General features: G+C 63.7%; 2 non-coding genes across 2 annotated transcripts; both read right to left on the reverse strand.

The window, feature by feature from the left end:
• Positions 1-164: 164 nt before the first annotated feature.
• On the reverse strand, positions 165-283 carry LOC131872377 (5S ribosomal RNA). The gene has a single exon (XR_009370531.1). It is a non-coding gene; the product is annotated as a 5S ribosomal RNA (ribosomal RNA).
• Positions 284-6208: 5925 nt separating this feature from the next.
• On the reverse strand, positions 6209-6327 carry LOC131872366 (5S ribosomal RNA). Its single transcript, XR_009370520.1, has one exon. It is a non-coding gene; the product is annotated as a 5S ribosomal RNA (ribosomal RNA).
• Between the last annotated feature and the right edge of the window lie 4711 nt (positions 6328-11038).

Genomic DNA, 11038 nt, shown 5'->3' on the forward strand with positions numbered 1-11038 from the left:
CGTGGCCTGTGTGCTCGGGGCGCCTCGGGTGCGCGCTCGGTGTCGCCCCCCGCGCGCGCGGTAGTGCGGGCAGCGCACCCCGGCCCGGCCCGGCCCCGACGAGAACGCAAACGGGCAAAAGGTTTATTCAAATAGCATTGCGACGCCCGGCGAAAAACTAAAAAAGGGTGCAACACCGGGACTTCCCGGGAGGTCACCCATCCCAGTACTACTCCGGCCCAAGCGCGCTTAACTGCGGAGTTCTGATGGGATCCGGTGCACTAACGCTGGTATGATCGCACCCGTTATGAGCTTGTCGCAGTGTGTACTTAGCAAACCGCGACCCACGTGCGAATCCACCCCGGCCACCCACCCCCGTCGAGGTGCACACCCTCCCTCGCGAAGTGCGCCCCGTTCGCCAAGTGTGAGCCCTGCCCGGGTGCGCGCACCTTGCTAGGGCGTCGGGTGTGCACCCGGCCCGGCCTACGTGCGTGCACCTGGACGGGGCGTCGTGTGCGTGCAGTGTCCCGTCTGCAACGCGGTGCCCACACACCACCTCGGGCGCAACGACCTGCGCTCACATGTGGGCCGAGTGCACCTTGGTGCATGTTCGGGGCGCCTCGGGTGCACGCTCGATCTTGCCCCGGTGCACCAAGGCGCTCGGTTTGCCCCGGGTGCGCACTTGGTGCAAGGTGGGCACCCAAAATAGGGATCAAGCACCAAAACACAAGTTTCGGGATGCAAAATGGGACCCAAGGACCACAAATGCGTTCCAAGACCCATGATGGGTCCACGAGAACAAAAATGTGTTCCGAGACTTAATAAACAAATATTGGGTTTTAGGAGAAGAAACATGCTCTGATGCCCAAAACGAGAATCGACCCCGAAAAGGCCACAGGCCAAAAGTGGGATGCGAGACAAAAAAAAATGGGACCCGAGGACCAAAATTGGGTTCCCAGGTCGAAGACAGGGCAACCGGACAAGAAACGACCTCTAAGGCTCGAAATGAGTCCCGACGACTAAAACTTGACAAGAAGCACCCATCAGGCACCCAACTCGACACCCATGGGATGCCGACCCACCCGGGCTTCCACCTAGCACACCTTGGCACCCACCCACCCTCGCACCCAACCTCGCACCCAACTTAGCACCTTTGAACCCACATTGGCACTCACCCTGACCCTGGCACCTTGGAACCCACATTGGCACTCACCTTGACCCTGGCACCCACCTTTGCACTCACCTTGGGACCCACCCTGGCTCCCACCTCGGCACCCACCCAGACACCCACCTTGGTTCCTTGGCACCCACCTTGGATCCTTGGCACCCACCCCGACACCCACCTTGGCACGCAACTTGGCTACTTGCCACCCACCTTGGCTCCTTGACGCCCACCCCGACAACCACCCCGTGACCTACCCTGGCTAGGGTTGGTGCACACCCACCCTGGTGCCCACCTTGGCACCCACCCCATGACCCACCTTGGCACGCACCTTAGTACCCACCCCGTTACCCACCCTAGGACCCACCCCGTGACCCACCTTGGCCAGGGTGGGTGCCTTGGTGCGCACAACTTGCCTGGGCTGCACACCAGGGCGGGCTCAAGATGGCACCCGCGTTCCGTTTTTTTCACTATCTTTCAAAACGGAAATTTTAAAATCTCGTTTTTTTTTTTTTTTTGCCTTTTCTGGAAATTAGTGAAGGCAGCGCATCAAAGGTGCGCAATGCTGGTGCGAACCCGGGAGCGCTCCGATGTGTGCTCCAAGGTGCGGCGTGCACGAAGTCCGAGCCCGGCTTGCCCCGGGTGCGCACCTCGCGTGCACCTTCGCCGGGGTGAGCACCTTGGCTGGGTTGCGCGCCCTGGTGCGCACCAAGGAGCGCTCTGAAGTGTGCTCCAAGGTGCGGCGTGCACGAAGTCGGAGCTCGGTTTGCCCCGGGTGTGCACCTCGGGTGCGCACCTCGCGTGCACCTTCGCTGCGGTGGGCACCTTGGCTGGGTTGCGCGCCTTGGTGGGCACCATGCAGTGCACGAAGTCGGAGCCCGGTTTGCCCCGGGCGCGCACCTCCGCCAGGGTGGGCACCTTGGTGCGCACAACTTGCCTGGGCTGCGCACCAGGAAGGGCTCAAGATGGCACCCGCGTTCCGTTTTTTTCACTATCTTTCAGAACGGAAATTTTAAAATATCGTTTTTTTTTGCCTTTTCTGGAAATTAGTGAAGGCAGCGCATCAAAGGTGCGCAACGCTGGTGCGAACCTGGGAGCGCTCCGATGTGTGCTCCAAGGTGCGGCGTGCACGAAGTCGGAGCCCGGTTTGCCCCGGGTGCGCCCTGGTGGGCACCATGGTGCGCACCAAGGAGCGCTCCGAAGTGTGCTCCAAGGTGCGGCCTGCACGAAGTCGGAGCCCGGTTTGCCCCGGGCGTGCACCGCGGGTGGGCACCTTGGTGCGCATGCCTTGCCTGGGCTGCGCACCAGGGCGGGCTCAAGATGGCACCCGCGTTCCGTTTTTTTCACTATCTTTCAAAACGGAAATTTTAAAATCTCATTTTTTTTTGCCTTTTCTGGAAATTAGTGAAGGCAGCGCATCAAAGGTGCGCACCTCGCTGCCCACCACGGTGCGCAACGCCGGTGGGCACCCGGGAGTGCTTCGAAGTGTGCTCCAAGGTGCTGCGTGCACGTTGTCGGAGCCCGGTTTGCCCCGGGTGCGCACCTCGCGTGCACCTTCGTCGGGGTGGGCACCTTGGCTGGGTTTGCCCCGGCTGCGCTCCGAAGCGGGGTTATTGGAGCGCCGCCTCTTTTTTTGTCGGAGCGTTTGGTGGGGTTTCTCGCATTGGCTCTTCCCAGGCCCGGTTGCCACCCTGGCGCGCACGAAGTCGGAAGTAGGGTTAATTGCCCGGGTGCGCACCTTTGCCAGGGTGGGCACCTTACCTGGGCTGTGCACCAGGGCGGGCTCAAGATGGCACCCGCGTTCCGTTTTTTTCACTATCTTTCAAAACGGAAATTTTAAAATCTCCTCTTTTTTTTGCCTTTTCTGGAAATTAGTGAAGGCAGCGCATCAAAGGTGCGCACCTCGCTGCCCACCTTGGTGTGCTCTGAGGTGCGCACCCGGGAGCGCTACGAAGTGTGCTCCAAGGTGCGGCGTGCACGTTGTCGGAGCCCGGTTTGCCCCGGGTGCGCACCTCGCCTGCACCTTGGCCGGGGTGGGCACCCTGGCTGGGTTTGCCCAGGGTGCGCTCCGAAGCGGGGTTACTGGAGCGCCCCCTCTTTTTTTGTCAGAGCGTTTGGTGGGGTTTCTCGCATTGGCTCTTCCCAGGCCCGGTTGTTGGGTGCGCTCCCACCCTGGCGCGCGCGAAGTTGGAAGTTGGGTTAATTGCCCGGGCGCGCACCTTCGCCAGGGTGGGCACCTTGGTGCGCACACCTTGGCTGGGCTGCGCACCAGGGCGGGCTCAAGATGGCACCAGCATTCCCTTTTTCTCACTATCTTTCAAAACGGAAATTTTAAAATCTCGTTTTTTTTTGCCTTTTATGGAAATTAGTGAAGGCATCGCATCAAAGGTGCGCACCTCGCTGCCCACCTTGGTGTGCTCCGAGGTGCCCACCACGGTGCGCTCCGAGGTGCCCACCACGGTGCGCAACGCCGGTGCGAACCCGGGAGCGCCCCGATGTGTGCTCCAAGGTGCGGCGTGCACGAAGCCGGACCCCGGTTTGCCCCGGGTGCGCACCTCGCGTGCACCTTGGTGCGCACACCTTGGCTGGGTTGCGCGGCCTGGTGGGCACCATGGTGCGCACCAAGGAGCGCTCCAAAGTGTGCTCCAAGGTGCGGCGTGCACGAAGTCCTAGCCCGGTTTGCCCCGGGTGCGCACCTTCGCCGCGGTGGGCACCATGGCGTGCACGAAGTCGGAGCCCGGTTTGCCCCGGGTGCGCACCTCGCGTGCACCTTCGCCGGGGTGGGCACCTCGGCTGGGTTGCGCGCCCTGGTGCGCACCAAGGAGCGCTCCGAAGTGTGCTCCAAGGTGCGGCGTGCACGAAGTCGGAGCCCGGTTTGCCCCGGGTGCGCACCTTCGCCGCGGTGGGCACCCTGGTGCGCACCATGGCGTGCACGAAGTCGGAGCCCGGTTTGCCCCGGGTGCGCACCTCGCGTGCACCTTCGGCGGGGTTGCGCGCCCTGGTGCGCACCAAGGAGCGCTCCGAAGTGTGCTCCAAGGTGCGGCGTGCACGAAGTCGGAGCCCGGTTTGCCCCGGGTGCGCACCTCGCGTGCACCTTCGGCGGGGGTTGCGCGCCCTGGTGGGCACCATGGTGCGCACCAAGGAGCGCTCCGAAGTGTGCTCCAAGGTGCGGCGTGCACGAAGTCGGAGCCCGGTTTGCCCCGGGTGCGCACCTCGCGTGCACCTTCGCCGCGGTGGGCACCATGGCGTGCACGAAGTCGGAGCCCGGTTTGCCCCGGGTGCGCACCTCGCGTGCACCTTCGCCGGGGTGGGCACCTCGGCTGGGTTGCGCGCCCTGGTGCGCACCAAGGAGCGCTCCGAAGTGTGCTCCAAGGTGCGGCGTGCACGAAGTCGGAGCCCGGTTTGCCCCGGGTGCGCACCTCGCGTGCACCTTCGCCGCGGTGGGCACCATGGCGTGCACGAAGTCGGAGCCCGGTTTGCCCCGGGTGCGCACCCCGCGTGCACCTTCGCCGGGGTGGGCACCTCGGCTGGGTTGCGCGCCCTGGTGCGCACCAAGGAGCGCTCCGAAGTGTGCTCCAAGGTGCGGCGTGCACGAAGTCGGAGCCCGGTTTGCCCCGGGTGCGCACCTCGCGTGCACCTTCGCCGCGGTGGGCACCTTGGCTGGGTTGGGCACCATTGAGCGCTCCGAAGTGTGCTCCAAGGTGCGCACCATGGCCCTCCAAGGTGCGCAGCATGGCGTGCACGAAGTCGGAGCCCGGTTTGCCCCGGGTGCGCACACTCGCGTGCACCTTCGCCAGGGTGGGCACCTCGGTGCGCACACCTTCTCAATGTTTTCTTGCCTTTTCTGGAAATTGGTGAAGGCAGCGCATCAAAGGTGCGCACCTCGGTGTGCTCCGAGGTGCGAACCCGAGAGCGCTCCGAGGTGCCCACGAAGTCGAAAGTCGGGTTAATTGCATTGTTTTCCCCGGGTGCGCTCCGAGGTGCGCAACATCGGTGCGCACCAAGGAGGGCTCCGAAGTGTGCTCCAAGGTGCGCACGATTCGGAGCTCGGTTTGCCCGGGGTGCGCACACCTTGGCTGGGTTGCGCACCCTTTGTGCGCTCCAAGGTGCGCACGAAGTCGGAGCTCGGTTTGCCCCGGGTGCGCACCTTCGCCAGGGTGCGCACCTTGATGCGCACGCCTTGGCTGGGCTGCGCACCTTGGTGGGCGCCATGGTGCGCACCCTTTCGTGCGCTCCAAGGTGCGCACGAAGTCGGAGCTCGGTTTGCCCCGGGTGCGCACCTTGGTGGGCGCCATGGTGCACTCCGAGGTGCCCAAGATTGGTGCGCACCAAGGAGCGCTCCGAAGTGCGCTCCAAGGTGCGCAGGTGCGCGCGAAGTCGAAAGTTGGGTTAATTGTCCGGTTTGCCTCGGGTGCGCACCTTGCGTGCACCTTCGCCAGGGTGGGCGCCTTGGTGCGCACACCTTGGCTGGGCTGCGCACCCGGGCGCGCACACCTTGGCACCTCGCGTTTCCTTCATTTTAAATTTTTTTTTTTTACAATCTCTCAAGTGGGAAATTCTATAATCTCAACTTTTTTTGCCTTTTCAGGAAACTTTTGAATGGAGCGCATCATTGGTGCGCTCCGAAGTGTGCTCCAAGGTGCGCACCTCTGGTGTGCTCCAAAGCTCTCTCCAGCTGCGTGCACCTGCCCCGGCCGCGCACCCCGGCCCCGCCCAGCTTCGCTCACCTGTCCCGGGCGTCTGGTGCGGAACCTTAGAGTAAGAAACATCACCGTGCACCTTGGCCAACGTGCGCGACTCGACCGAGCGCGCACTGGCCGAGGTGCACACCGATTTCACCTGGGTGCGCGCGCAGCACCTCGGGCGCACCGGGGTGCGCGCCACAACGCCCGGGTTGCACCGTGGCCTGTGTGCTCGGGGCGCCTCGGGTGCGCGCTCGGTGTCGCCCCCGCCGCGCGCGCGGGTAGTGCGGGCAGCGCACCCCGGCCCGGCCCGGCCCCGACGAGAACGCAAACGGGCAAAAGGTTTATTCAAATAGCATTGCGACGCCCGGCGAAAAACTAAGAAAGGGTGCAACACCGGGACTTCCCGGGAGGTCACCCATCCCAGTACTACTCCGGCCCAAGCGCGCTTAACTGCGGAGTTCTGATGGGATCCGGTGCACTAACGCTGGTATGATCGCACCCGTTATGAGCTTGTCGCAGTGTGTACTTAGCAAACCGCGACCCACGTGCGAATCCACCCCGGCCACCCACCCCCGTCGAGGTGCACACCCTCCCTCGCGAAGTGCGCCCCGTTCGCCAAGTGTGAGCCCTGCCCGGGTGCGCGCACCTTGCTAGGGCGTCGGGTGTGCACCCGGCCCGGCCTACGTGCGTGCACCTGGACGGGGCGTCGTGTGCGTGCAGTGTCCCGTCTGCAACGCGGTGCCCACACACCACCTCGGGCGCAACGACCTGCGCTCACATGTGGGCCGAGTGCACCTTGGTGCATGTTCGGGGCGCCTCGGGTGCACGCTCGATCTTGCCCCGGTGCACCAAGGCGCTCGGTTTGCCCCGGGTGCGCACTTGGTGCAAGGTGGGCACCCAAAATAGGGATCAAGCACCAAAACACAAGTTTCGGGATGCAAAATGGGACCCAAGGACCACAAATGCGTTCCAAGACCCATGATGGGTCCACGAGAACAAAAATGTGTTCCGAGACTTAATAAACAAATATTGGGTTTTAGGAGAAGAAACATGCTCTGATGCCCAAAACGAGAATCGACCCCGAAAAGGCCACAGGCCAAAAGTGGGATGCGAGACAAAAAAAAATGGGACCCGAGGACCAAAATTGGGTTCCCAGGTCGAAGACAGGGCAACCGGACAAGAAACGACCTCTAAGGCTCGAAATGAGTCCCGACGACTAAAACTTGACAAGAAGCACCCATCAGGCACCCAACTCGACACCCATGGGATGCCGACCCACCCGGGCTTCCACCTAGCACACCTTGGCACCCACCCACCCTCGCACCCAACCTCGCACCCAACTTAGCACCTTTGAACCCACATTGGCACTCACACCCTGACCCTGGCACCTTGAACCCACATTGGCACTCACCTTGACCCTGGCACCCCACCTTTGCACTCACCTTGGGACCCCACCCTGGCTCCCACCTCGGCACCCACCCAGACACCCACCTTGGTTCCTTGGCACCCACCTTGGATCCTTGGCACCCACCCCGACACCCACCTTGGCACGCAACTTGGCTACTTGCCACCCACCTTGGCTCCTTGACGCCCACCCCGACAACCACCCCGTGACCTACCCTGGCTAGGGTTGGTGCACAACCCACCCTGGTGCCCACCTTGGCACCCACCCCATGACCCACCTTGGCACGCACCTTAGTACCCACCCCGTTACCCACCCTAGGACCCACCCCGTGACCCACCTTGGCCAGGGTGGGTGCCTTGGTGCGCACAACTTGCCTGGGCTGCACACCAGGGCGGGCTCAAGATGGCACCCGCGTTCCGTTTTTTTCACTATCTTTCAAAACGGAAATTTTAAAATCTCGTTTTTTTTTTTTTTTTGCCTTTTCTGGAAATTAGTGAAGGCAGCGCATCAAAGGTGCGCAATGCTGGTGCGAACCCGGGAGCGCTCCGATGTGTGCTCCAAGGTGCGGCGTGCACGAAGTCCGAGCCCGGCTTGCCCCGGGTGCGCACCTCGCGTGCACCTTCGCCGGGGTGAGCACCTTGGCTGGGTTGCGCGCCCTGGTGCGCACCAAGGAGCGCTCTGAAGTGTGCTCCAAGGTGCGGCGTGCACGAAGTCGGAGCTCGGTTTGCCCCGGGTGTGCACCTCGGGTGCGCACACTCGCGTGCACCTTCGCTGCGGTGGGCACCTTGGCTGGGTTGCGCGCCTTGGTGGGCACCATGCAGTGCACGAAGTCGGAGCCCGGTTTGCCTCCGGGCGCGCACCTCCGCCAGGGTGGGCACCTTGGTGCGCACAACTTGCCTGGGCTGCGCACCAGGAAGGGCTCAAGATGGCACCCCGCGTTCCGTTTTTTTCACTATCTTTCAGAACGGAAATTTTAAAATATCGTTTTTTTTTGCCTTTTCTGGAAATTAGTGAAGGCAGCGCATCAAAGGTGCGCAACGCTGGTGCGAACCTGGGAGCGCTCCGATGTGTGCTCCAAGGTGCGGCGTGCACGAAGTCGGAGCCCGGTTTGCCCCGGGTGCGCCCTGGTGGGCACCATGGTGCGCACCAAGGAGCGCTCCGAAGTGTGCTCCAAGGTGCTGGCCTGCACGAAGTCGGAGCCCGGTTTGCCCGGGTGTGCACCGCGGGTGGGCACCTTGGTGCGCATGCCTTGCCTGGGCTGCGCACCAGGGCGGGCTCAAGATGGCACCCGCGTTCCGTTTTTTTCACTATCTTTCAAAACGGAAATTTTAAAAATCTCATTTTTTTTTGCCTTTTTCTGGAAATTAGTGAAGGCAGCGCATCAAAGGTGCGCACCTCGCTGCCACCACACGGTGCGCAACGCCGGTGGGCACCCGGGAGTGCTTCGAAGTGTGCTCCAAGGTGCTGCGTGCACGTTGTCGGAGCCCGGTTCCCGGTTGCCCCGGTCTGCGCCTGCACCTTCGTCGGGGTGGGCACCTTGGGCTGAGGTTGCCCCGGCTGCGCTCCGAAGCGGGGTTATTGGAGCGCCGCCTCTTTTTTTGTCGGAGCGTTTGGTGGGGTTTCTCGCATTGGCTCTTCCCAGGCCCGGTTGCCACCCTGGCGCGCACGAAGTCGGAAGTAGGGTTAATTGCCCGGGTGCGCACCTTTGCCAGGGTGGGCACCTTACCTGGGCTGTGCACCCGGGCGGGCTCAAGATGGCACCCGCGTTCCGTTTTTTTCACTATCTTTCAAAACGGAAATTTTAAAATCTCCTCTTTTTTTTGCCTTTTCTGGAAATTAGTGAAGGCAGCGCATCAAAGGTGCGCACTCCTCGCTGCCCACCTTGGTGTGCTCTGAGGTGCGCACCCTCCGGGAGCGCTACGAAGTGTGCTCCAAGGTGCGGCGTGCACGTTGTCGGAGCCCGGTTTGCCCCGGGTGCGCACCTCGCCTGCACCTTGGCCGGGGTGGGCACCCTGGCTGGGTTTGCCCAGGGTGCGCTCCGAAGCGGGGTTACTGGAGCGCCCCCTCTTTTTTTTGTCAGAGCGTTTGGTGGGGTTTCTCGCATTGGCTCTTCCCAGGCCCGGTTGTTGGGTGCGCTCCCACCCTGGCGCGCGCGCGAAGTTGGAAGTTGGGTTAATTGCCCCGGGCGCGCACCTTCGCCAGGGTGGGCACCTTGGTGCGCACACCTTGGCTGGGCTGCGCACCAGGGCGGGCTCAAGATGGCACCAGCATTCCCTTTTTCTCACTATCTTTCAAAACGGAAATTTTAAAATCTCGTTTTCTTTTGCCTTTATGGAAATTAGTGAAGGCATCGCATCAAAGGTGCGCACCATCGCTGCCCACCTTGGTGTGCTCCGAGGTGCCCACCACGGTGCGCTCCGAGGTGCCCACCACGGTGCGCTCCGAGGTGCCCACCACGGTGCGCAACGCCGGTGCGAACCCGGGAGCGCCCCGATGTGTGCTCCAAGGTGCGGCGTGCACGAAGCCGGACCCCGGTTTGCCCCGGGTGCGCACGCGTCACACTCTGCGTGCACCTTGGGCGCACACCTTGGCTGGGTTGCGCGGCCTGGTGGGCACCATGGTGCGCACACAAGGAGCGCTCCGAAGTGTGCTCCAAGGGTGCGGCGTGCACGAAGTCCTAGCCCGGTTTGCCCCGGGTGCGCACCTTCGCCGCGGTGGGACACCATGGCGTGCACGAAGTCGGAGCCCGGTTTGCCCCGGGTGCGCACCTCGCGTGCACCTTCGCCGGGGTGGGCACCTCGGCTGGGTTGCGCGCCCTGGCGCACCAAGGAGCGCTCCGAAGTGTGCTCCAAGGTGCGGCGTGCACGAAGTCGGAGCCTCGGTTTGCCACCGGGTGCGCACCTTCGCCGCGGTGGGCACCCTGGTGCGCACCATGGCGTGCACGAAGTCGAGCCCGGTTTGCCCCGGGTGCGCACCTCCGCGTGCACCTTCGGCGGGGTTGCGCGCCCTGGTGCGCACCAAGGAGCGCTCCGAAGTGTGCTCCAAGGTGCGGCGTGCACGAAGTCGGAGCCAGGTTTGCCCCGGGTGCGCACCTCGCGTGCACCTTCGGCGGGGTTGCGCGCCCTGGTGGGCACCATGGTGGCGCACCAAGGAGCGCTCCGAAGTGTGCTCCAAGGTGCGGTCGTGCACGAAGTCGGAGCCCCGGTTTGCCCCGGGTGCGCACCTCGCGTGCACCTTCGCCGCGGTGGGCACCATGGCGTGCACGAAGTCGGAGCCCCGGTTTGCCCCGGGTGCGCACCTCGCGTGCACCTTCGCCGCGGTGGGCACCATGGCGTGCACGAAGTCGGAGCCTCGGTTTGCCCCGGGTGCGCTACCTCGCGTGCACCTTCGCTGGGGTGGGCACCTCGGCTGGGGTTGCGCGCCCTGGTGCGCACCAAGGAGCGCTCCGAAGTGTGCTCCAAGGTGCGGGCGTGCACGAAGTCGGAGCCCGGTTTGCCCCGGGTGCGCACCTCGCGTGCCACCTCGCCGCGGTGGGCACCATGGCGTGCACGAAGTCGGAGCCCGGTTTGCCCCGGGTGCGCACCCCGCGTGCACCTTCGCCGGGGGTGGGCACCTCGGCTGGGTTGCAGCGCCCTGGTGCGCACCAAGGAGCGCTCCGAAGTGTGCTCCAAGGTGCGGCGTGCACGAAGTCGGAGCCCCGGTTTACCCCGGGTGCGCACCTCGCGTGCACCTTCGCCGCGGTGGGCACCTTTGGGCTGGGTTGGGCACCATTGAGCGCTCCGAAGTGTGCTCCAAGGTGCGCACTCA

This window comes from Cryptomeria japonica, unplaced genomic scaffold, assembly GCF_030272615.1.
Source record: "Cryptomeria japonica unplaced genomic scaffold, Sugi_1.0 HiC_scaffold_583, whole genome shotgun sequence".
Classification (NCBI taxonomy): domain Eukaryota; kingdom Viridiplantae; phylum Streptophyta; class Pinopsida; order Cupressales; family Cupressaceae; genus Cryptomeria; species Cryptomeria japonica.